Source organism: Mustela erminea, chromosome 12 (assembly GCF_009829155.1).
Source record: "Mustela erminea isolate mMusErm1 chromosome 12, mMusErm1.Pri, whole genome shotgun sequence".
NCBI classification, from domain to species: Eukaryota; Metazoa; Chordata; class Mammalia; order Carnivora; family Mustelidae; genus Mustela; species Mustela erminea.
The window spans coordinates 14,017,324-14,035,953 of NC_045625.1; the positions used below are offsets into that span (position 1 = coordinate 14,017,324).

At 49.4% G+C, this 18,630-nt stretch overlaps 1 long non-coding RNA gene across 6 annotated transcripts in view; it reads left to right on the forward strand.

Moving 5' to 3' along the window:
• Positions 1–405: 405 nt before the first annotated feature.
• Positions 406–18,630, forward strand: part of LOC116571162 — a 40,455-nt gene continuing 22,230 nt past the window's right edge. For 2 of the 6 annotated variants that reach the window (XR_004277749.1, XR_004277750.1), the window contains exons 1-5: positions 406–524; positions 9,178–9,254; positions 10,755–10,925; positions 11,496–11,622; positions 14,634–14,746. This is a non-coding gene — a long non-coding RNA (uncharacterized LOC116571162). Of the gene's footprint in view, positions 525–1,655; positions 1,775–2,685; positions 2,824–9,177; positions 9,255–10,754; positions 10,926–11,495; positions 11,623–14,633; positions 14,747–18,630 lie in introns of those variants that run through there. The other 4 variants (XR_004277751.1, XR_004277753.1, XR_004277754.1 and 1 more) reach the window with 4 other exon arrangements.

Consider the following 18,630-nt stretch of genomic DNA (forward strand, 5'->3'; position numbering starts at 1 on the left):
CCTTCAGGCTTCAATTCAGACGTGACCTCCTTCAGGAAGCCTTCCCTGACCTTCAGGGCTGGGTCAAGGGCCCTGCTATGTGGCGCCTCTGCACCAGCCCTCATCAGCCTGAACCGGTTGGCCCCACCACCAACCAGGGGCTCTTTGAGGGCCTCTTGGTGTCTTTGGCATTCAGCACAGAGTGGGACCTCAGGATTCCGGGCCCGACTCTGCCACTCGCTGGTTCCGTTGGCCCACGCTCCATCCTTCTGGGTCAGAGTGCAAGACAAAACCTCTCTACGATGCAAGACACAGCCTGGCAGAAACCGCCAGGGTGTAATGTGACCGAGTCACAGACCTAACGGTTTCCACGGCCACTGTGATGTCATCACACCCCATGCCTCTCCTGCAGGCCGCACTGGCTGGAGTAGTGATGTGATACCGCGATGTGATATTTGAGAAAATAGAGGCACAAAGAGGGCACGTGACCCGCCACTTGTCTGGGTCGAGGCAGGAGCAGGTGCCAGCCCAGGAGGGAAGGCATGGTGAGGAGGGGGTGTTTCTGCTGTTCTTTCGAGTCCTGGGCAAGACTCTGAGGAGGCCGGCAGGGTTGGGGGCGGGGTTCCAGGTGGGGGGAACAGCCTGAGCAAAGGGAAACTGTGGGCGTGGGAGTTGTTCTATGCTCCTGGCCTCACTGAGGCAGGTTGTGCTAGATCACGGGGTCCTCTGAAAGCCAGACTGAGGGATGTACCCCAGCCCGGAGGAGGGTGAATCTGGGGGCAGGGAGGCTACTGAGAAGACTGTAGCAAGATCCAGGCAAGAGGTGGTGGTTGGAAGCTGGGGGTGGGGGGTGGGGCTCAGCCTAGAGCAGAGGGTTTGCCCCCTTCTGTTGTCCTCTGTCTGACCTTGGTGCGTTCCCCCAATACAATCAGGTTTGCCAGTGGCCTCTGTCTCAGAAGAGGCAGCTGGTGGATGGTCCTCCTTGAGGGCATCTAGGAAGGTCCTCGGGAGTCCTGCTGGGCGGATGGGGGGGCGCGTGGGGGGTTGCTGGAGGTGGGAGCCCTGTCAGCCACCTCTGACTTCCACAGGGGGTCAGTGTAACATTAAAGTTCCTCCCTACGTCTCTCCCCTGCACAACCTGACAGAGGCCGTTGGATTCAGGAATCTGGGTCAACTGGTTGTCTTCGGAGCCCCTGGTGGGCAGGTGCGAGGCCAGGTGGGCCGGGGGAGGCAGAGCCACTTGAGAATCAGTTTAGTTTGGGTTTTTTTTTGGTTTTGACTTTAGGGTCACAGCGGGGACTAACTGAGAAAGCCACATCTCTGTAACAAGCAGAGGTCCTATCCCTTCCCTCCGCAAGCCTCCAGGGGGCCGGCCCTTGCCAGAAATCCCTCTGCCTCAGTCTGCGTTCACCTGCGGAGGTGGGGTCCGCCTACAAGGAAGCTCTATTCAAATGACACATGCCAGAGCCCTCGAGAGCCTCAAAGATGACCTTAGATCTCAGCTGAGCCCGCACATTTTGTGACTGTCTGCTCGGTTGCTGAGAATGTTGAGAAATGGAGATCAGAGCAGTGATTTGATTTGCCCCAGGTCTTTGGTGAATTGGTGTCAGACCGGGTTGGACTCTCGGTCAGCTCACCCCCAAGGGGCTCTTTGATTTTCAATGGGACCAGCCTTGCCTGATGACGTCATTGGCAAAGAACTCTGAAACTTGAGGCGGCTGTCCCTGGTTCAGCGCTGCCCTCCCATGTTCTTGGCCAACCTGCAAGGGTGGGCACTGCTTTCTTCAAGTCACAGGTGAGGAAACAAGCCAGGATGGTTGAGGGGCGCCTCAGAGAGCACGTGGAGGTCAGACTTCCTGACTCGAACTTGGGGTTCTGTAGAGAACGTCCGTGCTCCCCAAACTGATGTCATGAACATCAGACCCAAGCAGACTGTTGGCACTTTACCTTTGGAGATCTCCGTGGCCAAGTTCAGTGCTTCTCAGACTTCGAGGCATGTACATGTGCCACCTGGACATCATGTGCCAATGTCCGTTCAGACCCAGTGGCTCTCAGGAGGGGCCTGAGGGTCTGGAAGATCCTCTGTCTAACCAGCTTCCTGCTGATGTTGATGCTGTGGGATCACGGACCGCTCTCAGAGACCCGCTGTGGTTGACATCTCCCTGGGCGCACATCAGGGGTAGACAGGTTGCAAAGTCAACAGCATCACCCTGGCTTCCTCCTCCCAGGGACACTGTAGCCATTCGCCTCTTCCTCTGTATCCCACACATCAGAGGTGAGGGAGCCCCAAAAGCACAAGAAGGAAAGACAGAAGTCTTGCTGGACTCCATTGCAGAGAGGAATCCCACAAAACCACTGCTGGCAAAATCCCTCCCCGATGTCCCCAGAGCTTGGGGAGGTCCAGGAAACGTTGAATGCTCAGGGAAATGAGGTGACACAGACCTCTCAGTGACATCTCTTCCGTGTCTCTTTCCCATGCCTTCTCAATATTATTTCTGCTCCCCCCGAATCTTGTGTTATGTTAATAGTTCCCTAAGTATTTTTAATTAGATTTTCCAAGCAAAAGAAAGTTTCCAAAGTTAATTAAAAGTTGTCTCACTGTAATTGTATAAAGGCAGCTTTTGCTTGTGAAAAATTAAATTCTTGTAATTAAACTCCTCTATCCGTTTAAAGATTTCAGTGGAATGTTTATTATTCATCTATTAGGAAAACCTTGGGAGGGATGCCTACTCCCACAGCCAGGAACTGGTCCATCTGACACAGTGATGTGAACTCAAATTTTCCCTGCCTTTGATGACTTCTTGCCTTGGGGAGAGAAAGATCGAGTCCTCTGTGATTGGGCGGGTATGTGAAATGCAGGCTATGAGTTTGCCTCTGTGTCTCTGTGTATGATGTGTTACATTTTACTCACATCTATGGATCACCCCTTGCTGGTCCTCCCCACTTCTGCCGGCTCTGGCCACGTGGCTTTCTTGAGCCAATAAATGGAGGTAAAGTGACGTGTGTGACTTCAAGGAAGAAACTTCCAGAACCAGCACGTGGTTTGCGTGATCTTCTCTGCTGTTATGACTGACAATAACTCAGGTAGACAGAGGCTGCTCTGGGACCTGGAGTAAGACCTAGAGCAGAGACGCAGCTGCCCGTAAGTTCCCCTATTAAGGACATGTTTGCCCGGATGAATCCTCCCTGAGTCTCGTGACTTGGCTTAGCTGTCCCTTTCTACGGAAACCATCCAGGGTGAGTTGTCATTCCTGTGAGCTACTACAGCCTCCCTGGCTTTCTGGTGCAAACCCCGATGCTGTTATGTCTAACTGAATAAATGCCAGTGTGTCCTTTAAAAAAAAAAAAAATCAATGCCAGTGTAGTTAACATCCAGTGTTATGGTAGTTCCAGGTGGATGATATAGGGACTCAACAATTCTGTACAGGGCTCAGTGCCCATGACCTGGGCACCCACTCTTGACTGTGAAGAGTCTATTTTCTTGGTGTGTCTCTCTTTTTGTTTTGTTTCTTAAATTACACATATGAGCGAAGTCATGTGGTATTTGTCTTTCTCTGACTAACTAATTTTGCTTAGCATTATACTTTCTAGATCCATCCATATTATTGCAAATGGCAAGATTTCATTCTTCTTTATGGCTGAATAATATTCCATTATATATGTGATATCAATATATCATATATATTCTTCTATATATAATACATTTTCTTTGTCAGCGAGTCCTTTAAATTGAATGCATTGGAAATAGATCCTGGCCTTGTATCTGTGTACTTACAATCCAAATAATGGCATACTCAAGCTCGTTGAATGGGCAACTGAACTTTGGGGGTCAGTTGGATCTGGAGCTGAATCCCAGTTCCATGTTTACTTGTCAGGACAAGCCATGGACAAGCCATGGACAAGCCATTTAACATCTCCAGGCTTAAGTTTTTCACCTGCAGAATGGATCTAAGAATGAAGCCTACTGTGGACTTGTCTGGATGGGTCCAACCTGCCAGGGAGAGGGGGAGTACAGGGGAATGATCTATGCAGGAGGCTTCCCCACTTCTTTCCTGAAAGGAGCTTCAGGATGATGAACAGACGTCTGTCTTTCTTTAGTCTTGGCTGAGGAGAATTTGGGATTTGCTTCTGGGCAGTGAGGCTGATGAGTCAGCTGGTGAGGTAGCTGGGATATGGGGCTGCGTGATTGATTCCTCAACACGGGGTCTGACTAGAGCCAGGGAGAGACACAGGGGGCCAAGACTTGGAAGGTCTCTCTCCTTGGGCTGGAGGTTCAAGGTGGCTGCAAGATACAGTCTTTCCCTAAATACCAGCTTCCATCTGTGGCAAAGCCCAGCCCAGACTTCTCTTCAGACCTTTTCTTGGGATGGTGTTAACTAAATCATGGTGGTTCCACCCTGTGGGAAGCCGAGTCATGGCTCCCTCAAAGACACATTTTTGTCCTGACCTGGGACAATGTTACGCTACATGGCAAAGAGGGGTTCAGGTCGCCCATGGAATTGACGCTGGTATTCAGATGACCTTTAAAGAAGGAGGCTTCTCTGATGGCCCCATTATAAGCACAGGGTCTTTACAAGAACAAGAAGGAGACATAAGAGAAGCCATGGTCAGGAGGAGAGACAGGCATTCCCAGTGCTGTGTTGTGAGCTCTGCAGGTGGACAAGGGGGCTGTGAGCCCAGGACTGTCGGCTTCCAGCTTCCAGGAAAGGCAAGGACGTGGGTTCTCCCCTAGAACCTCCAGGAGAAAAGCTGTCCTGCGGATGCTTCGATTTTAGCCCGGGGACACCCATTTTGGACCGCTGACGTCCAGAACTATAAGATAAGAAATAAACCTGTGCTGTTCTAAGCCACGAAGTTCGTGGTAATTTGTTAGAAGCAGAAGGAAGTTCATACACCACACGTGCACTGTTTCTTCCCTTCTATATGTCTTTCCCTTTATTATCACGTCATTAGCATAAAGTGGCCTTTCTGCTTTCAAGGCACCTGGAATGGCATATTGGCAGGTGGCTTTGATGGAGATTTTGTCTTACCCCAGGAAGCTCTCCTCTTGAGATTTAAAAAAAAAAAATATGTAACTCTCCCCCAGTCTGTCCGTTCTGCCTCCTTGTTTCCCCTCTGCATCTACATACCCTCTCTACATCAGGGACTGGTCATTCTGCATTTTTCTGGAATTTACCAGGTACAGTTCTAGCTCTTTCTTAGCTACTCTGATCCTTTCCATGTCCTAAACCGCAGATTCTCGCTGATCAATACTTCACAGTCAATAGTCCCCCACCTTCCCCAAGTGATGCTTGGTATTTTTATCTCCCTATTGAAAGGAATTCGTTTGTGAGTTTCCTCATCTAGCATCTTCCTTTCTTCCCGCCCTTTCCTTCATCTTCCTTCCTCTCTCTCTCTCTCTCTCCCACCCCTCCCCTCCCCTCCCCTCCCCTCCCCTCCCCTCCCCTCCCTCTGTCTCTTCCTCCCTCTCTCTTTTCCTCTCTCTTTTCTCTTCTCTCCTTCTCCTTTCTTCCTTCCTTATTACTTTGCTATTTGCTACGGACGAGTGACAACGCTCTGAAATACATAATTCTGCATGCTAAGCCACAGACAGTATCAACTCTTCCAGTACCCAGCGTGGGCTCCCTCTTTGCCGGGCGCCGAGCCGCATCCTCTGACCACCGCGAACGGCCCTGACCTACTTTGTTATCTCATTGTTCTGGGTGTTGCCAGGTCTCTCTGGGTATTTTTAACTATCCTGTCATGTCCTCTGAATTTAAACTTTCTCACCACTTGGCTACCTGGGAGCTGACAAGCTCCTTTGTTTCTATTTCATTTCGCTGCCTTCCGAAGATCAAGAGTCATGTTCTGACGAAAACCATGAAAGAGGGTCTGGATCCTGGGAGGGAGGAGAACCCACCTGCTTTGGCTCTTCTGATCCTACTTTCCGTTCTTCCAGGACACAGCATTCTTTTCCCGCGTGGCTGCACCGGTGCTGCCTCCCGAGGTGGGGGCGTGCGTGCAAATTGCCCTCAGGTTGAAGTTCACGGGTGGCATGTGTCCCTTCAACATCACAGGCAGAATCTCCACATGCCCTAGAAAGATGACAATCACGGGCTGCCCACCGACATGCACTGAGGCTGAAAGTTCTGTCCAAAATCCTTTGCTTTGGTGGTGGGGGGTGGCACCTCGGTGGCTCAGTTGGTTGGGAGCGTGACTCTTGGTTTCCGCTCAGGTCATGATCTCAAGGTAATGAGACAGAGCCACGCAGTTGGGCTCCGCGCTCAGTGTGGAGTCTGGTTGAAATTCCTTCTCTCTCCCTCTGCACCGCCCCCCCACCCCGCAACTGGCTCGTGCTCTTTCCCTCTTCCACACAAACAAACAAACAAACAAACAAATAAAGTCTTAAAAAAATCTTTTGCTGGGAACTCGGAGGTTCCCAGTGGAACCCCACGTAACACTTTTTTTTAGAGAGTTGGAAGAAAAAGTCTTTAATGGTGTAATGGGACAGACACGGATCCTCTAGAGTCACTAATATTGTTTATACACTATGAACATGTTGCAAACGCATGAGCAGTTAAACAGTGAAATGAATCAAGAACCACCCCACACCCCACTTTCCTGCCAGCTCAGCCCCACAGGTACCTATTTGGGGTTCCTCAGTTCTGCTCTTCCTCTGTTCCTAAGTTTAAAAAAAAATTGTGGGAAAATAGATCTAACATAAAAATCACCATTTAACCATTGTTTAGTGTATAATCAATTCAATGACATTAATTACATTCACCATGTTGTGCAACATCACTGCTCTGTTTCCAAACCCTTCTTCTTTTTTTTAACCCCAAACAGGAACTCTGTACCGGCAAGTAGTAGCTCCCCTTTCCTCTTTCCCTGGTAACTTTTTATTTTATTTTTAAAATTTTATTTATTTGAGAGAGAGAGAGAGAGAGAGAGAGCGAGCGAGCGCACAAGCAGGGGGAGCAGCAGACAGAGGGAAAGGGAGAAGCAGGCTCCTCACTGAGCAGGGAGCCTGATGTGGGGCTTGAACTCAGGACCCCGGGGATCATGACCTGAGCTGAAGGCAGAAGCTTCACTGACTGAGCCACTCAGGTATCCATCCCTGGTAACTTCTAATCTCCTTTCTGTCCCTATGAATTGGCGTATTCTAGGCATTTCACATAAATGGAATCATACAATATTTGTACTGTTTATGGCTGCACAGTAATCCTTTGTATGAATAGACCACATTTTATTTATCCATTCATCTGTTGATGCACACTTGGGTTATTTGCACCTTTTGGCTCTTGTGATAATGCTGCAGTCAACATTGGAATGCCAGGGGCTGAGTCTCTTTCCCAAGTTCCTTTGGCTAGTCTCCCAGGACCAGGACACCTGGCTCACATGGTAACTCTATGCTCCACAGCCGTGACGCCATTTTACATTTCCACCTGCAAAGTACAAGCTGGGGGCTTCCTCTTCGGTCTGTTTCCTTTCCCCTTCCATTGTTTTTTTTATTTTTTATTTTAAATATTTTTTAATTTATTTGAAAGACAGAGAGAGAGCACTAGAGAGAGAGAGAGAGAGCATGAGGGCGGGGCAGAGACAGACAAAGAAGCAGGATCCCTGCTGAGCAGGGTGCCCAACGTGGGGCTCGATCCCAGGACCCTGAGATCATGACCTGAAGCATGATGGCAGATGCTCAATTGACTGAGACACCCAGGTGCCCCTCCCCTTCCATTGTTAACCGTGTTACACCTCATCCTCCAATTTCTTACAGCCCTCTGGTACATAACTTTTCAAGTGCAGGTTCTATGTTCCCATTTTTCCTGAAGTTATTCACAAAGAGTGGCCTAAGACGTGAAAGCCAAAAAACTCCCACCCAGGAGGAGCGACGTTCCTGGGCCACAGAGCTGCCATGCCATCTTTGAGCTGGGCTCCCCATGCACCAGCCATAAAAGATCAAAGGACAACAGGATTATAGCACATTTCAGATCCAATTCCATTTTCACATTACGTTTAGGTATCTCCAAAGACCCAGTAATTCCTAGATATTTTTGGCCCATTCCCAGATTTCTTTTTTTTACTCCAACATAAAAGCACAAAAATTCAACAAGTAATAGGCATCGAAAATTTTAGTGCAAGCAATCTAAAGTTGAGCGTGCATTCACACAGCGCAGGCGCAGCCCTATCCTTTCACAAACTCAAGTGTCTGCAAAGCCACCGCTGAGAGAAAGCACAGGGTCACCATTGAAAAGCATTCGAGCTCATACACAGCAAACAAAAGTAGCTGACCTTAAAGACATTTCTCTTCATTCCAGTGAGGAGGAGACCTTCAGTCTCATGCGAATTTGGTACATCCCAATGGGAAAGCACACAGCATGTGAATGATTACATGTCTGGATAATAACCGGTATTTGGACACGCAACTTAAGGGAGGGTGCAAGCCCAGATTTGGAAACTGTACTACACAAAGGGTGTGTTCTGCTAAATCTCAAAGCTAGTATGTGGCTGGGAGTGGAGGTGATTTAGGTCTCCACCTAAGTCACATGATCTCCACATTTGCCACCAGGACTCTGAGCTGCGTCTGCGAGCATTTGCTTTACTGTCATGTACCCTGTGCTTCTGTCTGCAAGATGTGTCCTCTGGTATTGGAAAATCCTGCAAGAGGCGATTTTTGGGGTCTGTGAATGCATGCTTTTTTTTTTTTTTTTTTCCCTTGTAAGTTGCTGGTAGTTGTTACTTCTCTTTATGACATTGAGGTGGAGGGAGCTTTTGCAGGAAGGGGATGCTTTCAGATAGCAGAGAAATCTGTAGCCTGAGTGCTGGGGGTTGTCCAGGAGCCCAGAATGCAGTGACATCATCATCGTGCCCAGGGGTTTAGGCAAAATCTCTTCAGTTTCTGAGATGGTGGATGATGCTGTTGGTGCTATTGGTGCCTCTGGTCTGGACTTGGACTTGACAGAGACAGAGCAAGGACAAGATTTGTACAATGTAGTGTCTTCAAAACCTGTGCTTGTTTGAACTTAAAGTATTTCTGGAGCAGTTTTTCTTTGGTTGTCTGGAAACATCTCTCTCTGGTGAAAGTGAGGCCAGAGGTGATCAGATCCCAAGATGAGATAAGTTGTTTTGAGCTGTACTGTGGCTCTATAGGGCATGACTTCCCTTGTCTCTCTTCCCCTCTCTCTTGTCTCCAGCTTTAACTGAGCTGCTCTTTTGTTTCAGACCCTACACCTGGTAATGGGCATTCGGGCTAGGATGCCACGCTGTCCCTGACCTTCCCAGTGGGAGACATCTGCAAGGTACCATGGGAAGTTCTGGGTTGGAGGGAACCCAGGGGTGACCTAGAGACCTGGGGAGTCCCAGGGGCTCCCTAGAAGAGGTGGGTTCCAGGTCTCAGCCCCAGGGAGGCATTAATACAGCCTGTCACTGCTCCCCAGTTTAGCTACTCTGTTGTTCTAACACCACATCCTTATGCCCAGTCTGGGAAGTCGCTCCCAGCCAATGGCATTTGCTAAGATTCTACAGCAAAGCGCTGGCATGAGGCCCAGAACAGAGGAGTAAACGTCACACCTGGCCTGTCTCAGACATGTGGCAGTGGGTTCTTTGGATTGATATTTTGCTTGGAGCATTGGTTCATTTACATTCTCCCAAAATGGGGGCCATTCTCTTCTTCCTTCGGCAAATTTGATTTAATCTTGTACCATACTTAGGGAAATGCAGGGCCCCATCAGCCCCCAGTCCTGCTCTCCCCTGGGCAAAGAGAGGCAGAAATCACAAAGCGTGGCTGGGAGGGAAGAGGGGGGCAGGCATCTTGAAGGAAGCCTATGTTTGTTGCCTTCTTTTTAAGCTTAAAATAAAATTGAGGTGAAATTCACAGAGCATACAATTAACCATTTCAAGCATAGGATGCCGTGCCTTGTGGTACATTCACTTGCTACATAGACCCAAATACCACCTCTCCCTACTTTCAAAACATCTTCATCTTCCCGAAAGCAAACCTTGTACCCATGAACTAATCATGCTCCATTCTCCCTCCCAGGACCCCTGGCAACCACTCATCTCTTTCTCTCTCTATGGATTTGTCTACTCTGCATATTGCACATAAAAGTGATCATGCAATGCATGACCGTTAGGCGATGAAATGTGTCCCTCAAAATTCATGTTGTGCTGGTGTCCTAACGCCCAGCCCCTCAGACTGTGACCGCATTTGGTGATGGCGTCTTTGCAGAGGTCATTAAGTTAAACTGAGTTCCATAGGGTGGGCTCTAATCCAATAGGATTTAAAAAATTTTTTTTAATGCTTTTAAGTCCATAGTATTTATAACTTTTTAAAAAAATGATGTTATGTTACATCATTACATCAGTACATCATTAGTTTTAAAAACTAATGATGTAAAACTCAGTACATCATAACTTTTAAAAAAAATGATGTTATGTTAGTCACCATACAGTACATCATTAGTTTTTGTTCCATGATTTATTGTTTGCATAGAATACCCATTGCTGCATGCAATCCTTACCCTCCTTAATACCTATCACCAGACTAACCCATTCCCCTACCCTCCGCCCAAAACCCTTTGTTTGAGTCCCAGAGTCCACAGTCTCTCATGGTTCATCTCCTCCTCCGATTCCCCACCGCCTTCATTTTCCCTTCCTTCTCCTAATGTCCTCATGCTATTCCTTACATTCCACGAATAAGTGAAACCATGTGATAATCGACTTTTTCTGTTTGACTTATTTCCCTTAGCATAATCTCCTCCAGTCCCATCCATGTTGATGTAAAAGTTGGGTATTCACAGGCTTTGTCTTCTCAAAGAGGAGGAGCTTAGGACAGAGGCACCCACACGGGAAAGACCATGTGAGGTCACAGGGAGAAGACGGCCATCTCTAAACCAAGGAGAGAGGCGTCGGAAGAAACCCAGCCCCTGACCCCTTGATCTAAAGACCCCCAGTGTCCTGAATGGTACTAGGTAAATTTCTGTTGTTTAAGATTTCTGCTACTAAGTGTCTCTAGTCTGTGCTACTTTGTTACAGTAGCTTTAGCAAACCAACACAAAGATTCTTTTTTTTTTTTTTTTAAATAGTCTTTCTTTTTTAGAGCAGATTTAGGTTTCTAACAAGATTGAGGAGAAGGCACAGAGTTCCCGTTTACCCCCTGGGTCCCGCGTAGGCACACACACAGCCTCTGTCACTAGTGATGTCTCGTGGCGACTTTTTGTACCTGGCTCCTCTCGCTTAGCACAGAGCTTTTGAGGTTCACCCATGTAGTGGCAGGTGTCATTCCTTCCGTCCTTTTTATGGCGGGAGAATGTTCCATTTTGCATTTTGTCCATCTATGGACAGACATTTGTGTTGCCCCGACCTTTCGGCTCCTGTGTGCACGTTTCTGTGTGAATATACGTTTTCATTTCTCTTGGGCGGACACCTATGCATGGAGTGGCTGGGTCATATGGGAACTCAATGTTTAATTGTTGGACATGTTTATAGCCTTCTTCTGTGACCACAAGTATTTACGGCATTTCTGCCTCCTGCCTCCCCAGAGCCCAGTGTCATGTTGCAGTGGAGGTTTGAATCTGGTGATGAACTGCCTGGTCCACGTCCTGCCTTTACACTACTATCTGGAGGACCCTGGGCAAGTTCCCGGACTCTGCTGCTCATTTTCTGGAGGTGGGTCTCGTAAGATGGCTGTGCAAATGGCATGGCAGTGGGTATGAGAGACTTTGTACGTCAGAGTCATTCGGTAAATGGTGGCTACTTTAGGATGCCAGAATGTGCCCCATGCACACAGTCCCTGCTCGACTTCTTGGCTCTTTGTACTACTGTTCTCACCTGCAGGAATGTCGACATGTGAGGGTACCAGGGGAGGGCATGCTGGGGGAGATGGGGAAGTGCATAGAGGGGTGGGGGAGGAGGGCCCGGGGGAGGTGAACTTGGCTGCAGTGGGGTATGTAATACATTTTCAGGAGCTGGTGGGGACCACACTTCAGGTGTCTAAGGACGCCTTACTTTCAGTGGTGTCTTTTTTTTTTTTCATATTATTTTATTTTATTTTATTTATTTTCAGTGTTCCAGGATTCATTGTTTATGCACCACACCCAGTGCTCCATGCAATACGTGCCCTCCACAATACCCACTTGCAGGCTCACTCAACCCCCTCCTCACTCCCCTCCAAAACCCTCAGTTTGTTTCTCAGAGTCCACAGTCTCTCATGGTTCATCTCCCTCTCCAATTTTCCTCAACTCACTTCTCTCCATCTCCCAATGTCCTCTGTGTTATTCCTTATGCTCCACAAGTAAGTGAAACCATATGATAATTGACTCTCTCTGCTTGACTTATTTCACTCAGCATAATCTCCTCCAGTCCTGTCCATGTCGATATAAAAGTTGGGTATTCATCCTCTCTGATGGAGGCATAATACTCCATTGTATATATGAACCATATCTTCATTACCCATTTGTCTATTGAAGGACATCTCGGTTCTTTCCACTTTTTGGCTACTGTGGCCATTGCTGCTATGAACACTGGGGTACGATCAGCAGGGTCTTGAATGCCGACATCAGTCTTGGTGGGGAATATCACCAAGGTTGTGAGATGAGAGGAGGGGTAGGTGTGTTCTCTCATAGTTAGATGCACACGCATCTCAGCAACTGGGGTGGTGTTTGCTGTATTTTGTGACATGGGAACTTGACAGTTACACTCCAGGTACTCAAAATTCGTGGGACAGAAGAGCTCTGTTTAGTGCGGAGCTCCTTAAAACAGGCCCAGAAAAATGCGTCTTTAATGGAATGATTATCTATGGAAAGGCTGCTGCACAAACACTTTACCAAGTTTTGCAAAAATAAAACAAAGGAGAATGTTAAGGGGAGCAAAAGGCATCATGTTGTAAACCAGGGCTGGCATGAAGACTTACAAAGGGATAACACTGGCTTAAGAGAAAATGCGTTTTTGAATCCTGAGGACTATAATTCAGGAGTGAAGTTACCTGCTATAGCAGGTGTCTTTAAAAACTCCATTTTTCAGGGCGCCTGGGTGGCACAGTTGTTAAGCAACTGCCTTCAGCTCAGGCCCTGATCCCAGGATCCTGGGATTGAGCCCCACATCAGGCTCCCTGCTCAGTGGGGTGTCTGCTTCTCCCTCTCTCATTCCCCTTGCTTGTGTTCCTTCTCTCACTGTCTCTCTCTGTCAAATAAATAAATATATAAAATGTGAAGAAAAAACCAAAAACCCTTCATTTTTCCTTTAATTGAATTTGTTCAACACATATGACTAGACTGTATCATGAAATTAGGACTTTCTGAATGCCTATGATATATAATATACACAAAATAATATATAGTATATATGTCCAAGCATATGTATTTAGTGCATAATAATACATAATAATTTCTATATGTATTAGTCTCATAATTAAACATTGTTTAATAAAAATAATCCATGCCTGGGCTTTAAAAATGAAATGATAGTATTGAAAAAGACAAAGAGCAGGGCCCCCATGATGCAACTCACCAGAGGCAACCACTTCTCATCCTCGCTAAGACGGTTCTTAATTTTGACAAATCTGGTTAGTTTTGGGGAGTGTGAGTCTTCTAGAACATGCATTTATTTTGTTTAAATGGTATGTTTGACTTTTACTGTTTTTTTCTACTAAGGCCTGTTTTTGGCATAGTGAACAGCGGCTTTTGGGGCGGGTGAGCTGGGGGCTGGCCGGGACTTCCTGGGGAGGATGTGGTTAAGGCCTGACACCCTCCTTGGACCCCTCAGCGCCAAATGGTGCACAGTATCCTAAATTAAGAAAAGACGCCTCCAAGACCAACAGGACCCTTGTCTGAAGTGAGCCTTGGTCGCTGGCTCAAAGTTCCCCAACTCTTACCCTCTCTCTGTTCCTGGAGAAGGGCACGGGGTTGGAATCAGAAGGCCTGAGACACATGGACCCTCGGGTTGTCTTGGCTCGGTCCGGCCTTACCAGGTTGGAGGAAGGCATCGGGAGAGATGGTACTGGTTGGGGTCGGGGGCCCATCCCCGGGGGTCTTACTATGGAGTGTCACGCGCTTGTGGAATCACTGGTGGCACCAAAGAAGCAGATCTAGGTTGAATGTCAGCAGCATCTCCCAGAACCATACCCAGAACCTGGACTTCTGAGAAGTCCCCGCCATTGCCGAGGTTACAGCCATGTTGCTTCCCAGCAGCCCAGGCGGGTGGACCGGCTGTCCTGCGCCCTGGCTTCTCCAGCTAAGAAGTTCCCGAATTCTGGGGACTTCTGTTACAGGTGCCTCAGGGACACCGGCACTGAGCTCACCCCTTTCAAGGAGGCCTGAAGACCACAGGAGCACCCCTGCACCTGCCAAAGGGGCAGTTGGGGTGGGGCTGGGGGTGTCTGGTCCCCTGCTTGCCAGCCCTGCTGCTCTGCGACGGCTCCGGGGACCCCTGCAGCCCAGGAGTCCCTGCTGCTGCCCGTCTCGCAAGTGCTGTCCCTGTCCTCTGCCCTTCTGGGCACACAGACTGTGACCCAGAATGCCCTGCGATAGTCCCGGGAGTCAGGAAAGCGTGTCTCAGAAGCGCCCCCTGGTGGAGCAGCTCCGGAGGGGGATGAACTGAAGCTCTGGGTCTTTGCTGGCCCGGAATTGGAAGTTTCTAAGATCTCAGGGCCACACTGTGATTGATTAGCTCCTGTTTCCCAGAAAATAGGAGCTGAGGCACAACCTTCCAGGTTATCAGTCTGGTGAAGGCAGTCCCAAGGAAGCAAGCATGGCGTCGGGGCAGCAAGGCCAGGAAGAAGTTCTGCAGACCCAAGGTAGACCGTGGCTATGGTCTTCAGTCTATCCAAGGGCGGAAGGCGGGGGAATGTGGCTAGTGGCTCCCTTTTCCTATTGGTCCAACTTGACTCTTAGGAGCTCACAGCTCCCCTGAATGTCCAGGTTGTTACGGTACGACTGTACCCCATCAGTGGCCGTGAAGGAGCTAAACCCTAGGAGGGCCAGTGAGTGGACACGAGCCAGAAGTGTGTCCCCCTGTCTGTGCAGCTTGCAGCTGGGGTCCCGGGGTTGGGGGTGAGCCGGTGCTCCCGTGTAGTCCCTGACCACGTCCCATCAGTATGTCAGTGGCCATGGGGAGGGGACAGGGGGTGAGTGGTACTGTCAGGTCAAACCCACGAGCAACACAAGACGCGAGAGGCAGCTGCCACAGCGGCTTCTCCAGCCGTGTGGGTCACTGTGGTGACAGGATCCCCCTCCCGAAGGTGGAGATAAGGTTCCACAAAATGCCCCCTACTAAAGATCCCTGGGGCTGGGAGGAGTGTAGTCGCAGCAAAGGAATCTTCACAGAGGGTTGCCCACTACACTGAGCTGGAAAACATGGCCCGAAGCTGGATTTCCATGTGCCTACTGTTGACAGCAGGGTCTCATCTTCCCTCTTGCTGGCGTCTGTGGCTCTCACAGGGCCCCCACCCCCCACAGGGCTGCATGGGGGAGGTGGTAAAGCTGGTCTTTGGCAGAGAGGGGAGGTGCTGGCAGGATTTGGTCCAAGGGGAGATGTGGCTTCAGAATGCCTGTAGCCACTTAGTATGGGCAAAGGTATCTGAGACCGCAGCCAGAGAGTTTGAGGTGAGACGCTCGGTAGAACTCTCTAGGCTTTGGGCATGTGAGGTGTGAGAAGGAGCACCGAGAGAAAACCTTGCATGTGAAATGTTGAAGTCAGAGTCACCTCCTTTGACCTGTTCTTGGAGATCTGAGCTCTCTCTATACCGTGAGCTCTGCAGGGGTGCTCAGACTGCACTCCCTGGGACGGCAAGCTCACTACCATCACCCCCAGATCACAGAGTTTGCCTGGCTCAGGGCAACTTCCATCCTGGGATTTGTGGCTTTCCCTTCTCCAGTCCTTTGTTTTTGTCCCCCACCCCCTACCCCACCAAGAAACAGATTCTGACCTTTGCTAGTGACCACTCCACTGGTCCACGTCCTTTTGCAAGACCAGCAGAAATCTACTCTGCAGAAGACCAGCCACGTGCCCTTGAAGACACATCGGGTTCGGGGGCACACAGCCCAGGCAGCTCAGCCGAGCCTCATGAGCCCCTGATGACGGACTGCCGGCCGCTGATGTGCCGTTTCATTGGTGCTGGCAATCAAGGGCCCACCTGAGTGATGCCTGATGGCAGGAGGCAGAAGATGACAAGCCCTTCCATCTCTCCCACGGCCTCTGACTCCTGCCTTCTGGGTCTGGAGCTGAAGCCTGAACTCCAACACCACCTGCCCTGCCTCACACCACAAGTGAAGCTTCCCACGCCTATGAAACCATGACTGCCACGACTGCAAAGAGCTAGGAGCTCTTCTCCCTCTAGCCGTTCTTCCTGTGCTCTCTCATCCATGCCACCTCCAAGCTGGCCTCCAAGACTGGCACCTTTAGCCTAGGTGCTGCTGATCACAGAACCCACAGCCTTATGGACACTTCCATCTTGGCAACTGCAGGCACTTCCCAAACTCTTCCCATGCATGGTCCTCCCGGGTGAGTCCTCATTTCACTGCACACACCCCAGTCACCCAACTGTCCACTGCTCCTGCCACCACGACAGCCATCTGATTGCTCTCCACGCCATTCCCACCTGGCTGCTTCCCTCCCCACTAGCCCCTGTGTCCTGGCTCTGGAATCAGCTCCGAACATATCATTTCTGCTCATAGTCCTTCAATGGCTCCCCACTACCTTTTTATTAAATTCTAACTCCGTCTCCTGCCCATCTTTCCAGCTGCCTCCTCAACCCCCTTTTCTCTTGCACTTAACTCCCAGGTCAAATGAAACCATGCGTGATTTCTCCAGGCACCTATTCTGTTCCGTAACCCCAGGCTGGGCTCTTTCTGAAGAACCTTGGCTCCGTCCCTAATCTGAGCCCTCTGATGGGCTTTTTGTACCTCAAAAAGGTATTAGTATTGCCTTCTCTTTGAAGCCCTCCTTCAACATGACAGTGATATTTACCACTCCTCTTAAACTATTTCTCTATCCCAAACACACCATTCATTCATTAATTCAACATATATATATATATATATATATATATATATATATTCTCAACTAATATTTGTTGGCCATCTGCCAAACATTTGATCCCTGTCCTCCTAAAGCTTGCCATCTGGTAGGCGAATTTGACATGTGACATTCTTGCAAATTGTGCAATAAAAGCCAAAGAATGATGAAGAATATAGGGTCCTAGTGGATAGTTAGCTTGAGTCGTCCTGGGAGCACTCACCGAATAAGGAACATTTGTGCTGAGATTGAGTAAGAGTCCTCTCCTTCTTCCCCTGGGAAAGAACAAAGAAAGAGCATTGCAGGCAGGGCATACAGCTTGTGCAAAGGCCCTGAGGCAGGAAGGAGTGTGGTGCATTCAATAAACTGAAGAATAGGAGAGTGGCTAGAGCTCAGGGTGTAAGAAGGCAGGTGAGGGAGGCGGGGCTAAAGAGAGAGGCAGGAGTCAGACCATGTGGGAAGACAAGAGGGTGCCTGGGACAAGGATGGTCCCTTGGTTGGACATGTGGATGCAGGAAAGTATTGGGAATTCTGCCAGGTGCCAAGATGCCTGCAGCAAAGTCTGCCTTTCCTGTCATCTTGGGGCAGGGGTGCTGGTGGGTGTCCACTGCGGGTGATGCATCGTGGAGAAGGGACAGTACTTATAGGCCACAAACGGAGTCACTGAAGCAGAAAACCCCTTGGGAGCCTGAGTGGACTAGAAGAAATTGAAATTCCACATTCAGGAAGCCCAGAGGGAGGCTGAGGGGGGACTCTGGGTCTCTGACCTGCAAGGTGAGATGGGTCAGACTTAATGTCATTTGACTCTCCAAGCTGCAAGGGAATCCTGGCAGTTACCTGTGTGACCTTGACATCAAGGCAGATTCTCAGTAAATGTCTGTGTTTGGGAATGGACCTTGAGTAGTGTCTTAGACCTGGGCCCTCGGAAACACCTTAATTCTGGACAACGACGGGCTTTGGTCTGCTTCCACAATTTCCATTCTGCTTGCTATCTCACCTTCCCCTTCTTGCATTAAGCAGAACTCGTGCTCTTCCCTGGCCGCCCCCTCTCCATTTGTGGCTTGCAGAAGTTGTCTGGTCTTAGGCCTTTTAAAAAAGCATTTAAACATGACCCCCTCTCCGTGGTAGCTCCTCCTCCTGAGCTGCAGGTGGGGAGGGCAGGCCCACACCCTCGGGCTGGCCCTCGCTCAGCCAGGCCCTATCCAGCTGTCCAGCACTTAGAGATCCTTGCAGAGTCAGTGCTAACCCACCCCTATGAGCAGGAAACACACACTTCAGCATTTAGCGTGAGGCTGCTAATGCGCCTGGAGATAATTATTTACAGAACCCAGGACAGGAGTTGGGGGTGGAGATAGTTGGGTTCACAGAGACTTGTTGCCTTTTGATGAACTCAGCGGTGAGAACACAGCATGCTTTGTCCAGGAGTCTTGCCCAGAGACTTGTGTAGGGCCGGCAGGAGGGAGGAGTCCAGAAAGGCCCCCAGGGTGGGTGTGAAGGTAGAGGATCCTGGTCTCGCGGTGGGGGGAGCAGCAGGGAAAGTCCTGGGTCACTGGGGAGGCTGACCGGGGAGAGGACAGGGAGTGGCTTTAATGTGCTCCCAGGAGACAACTATGACTGCATTTTCTAGTCTAGTTAAGCCCAGAGAGGACAGCAGATGCTGAGTAT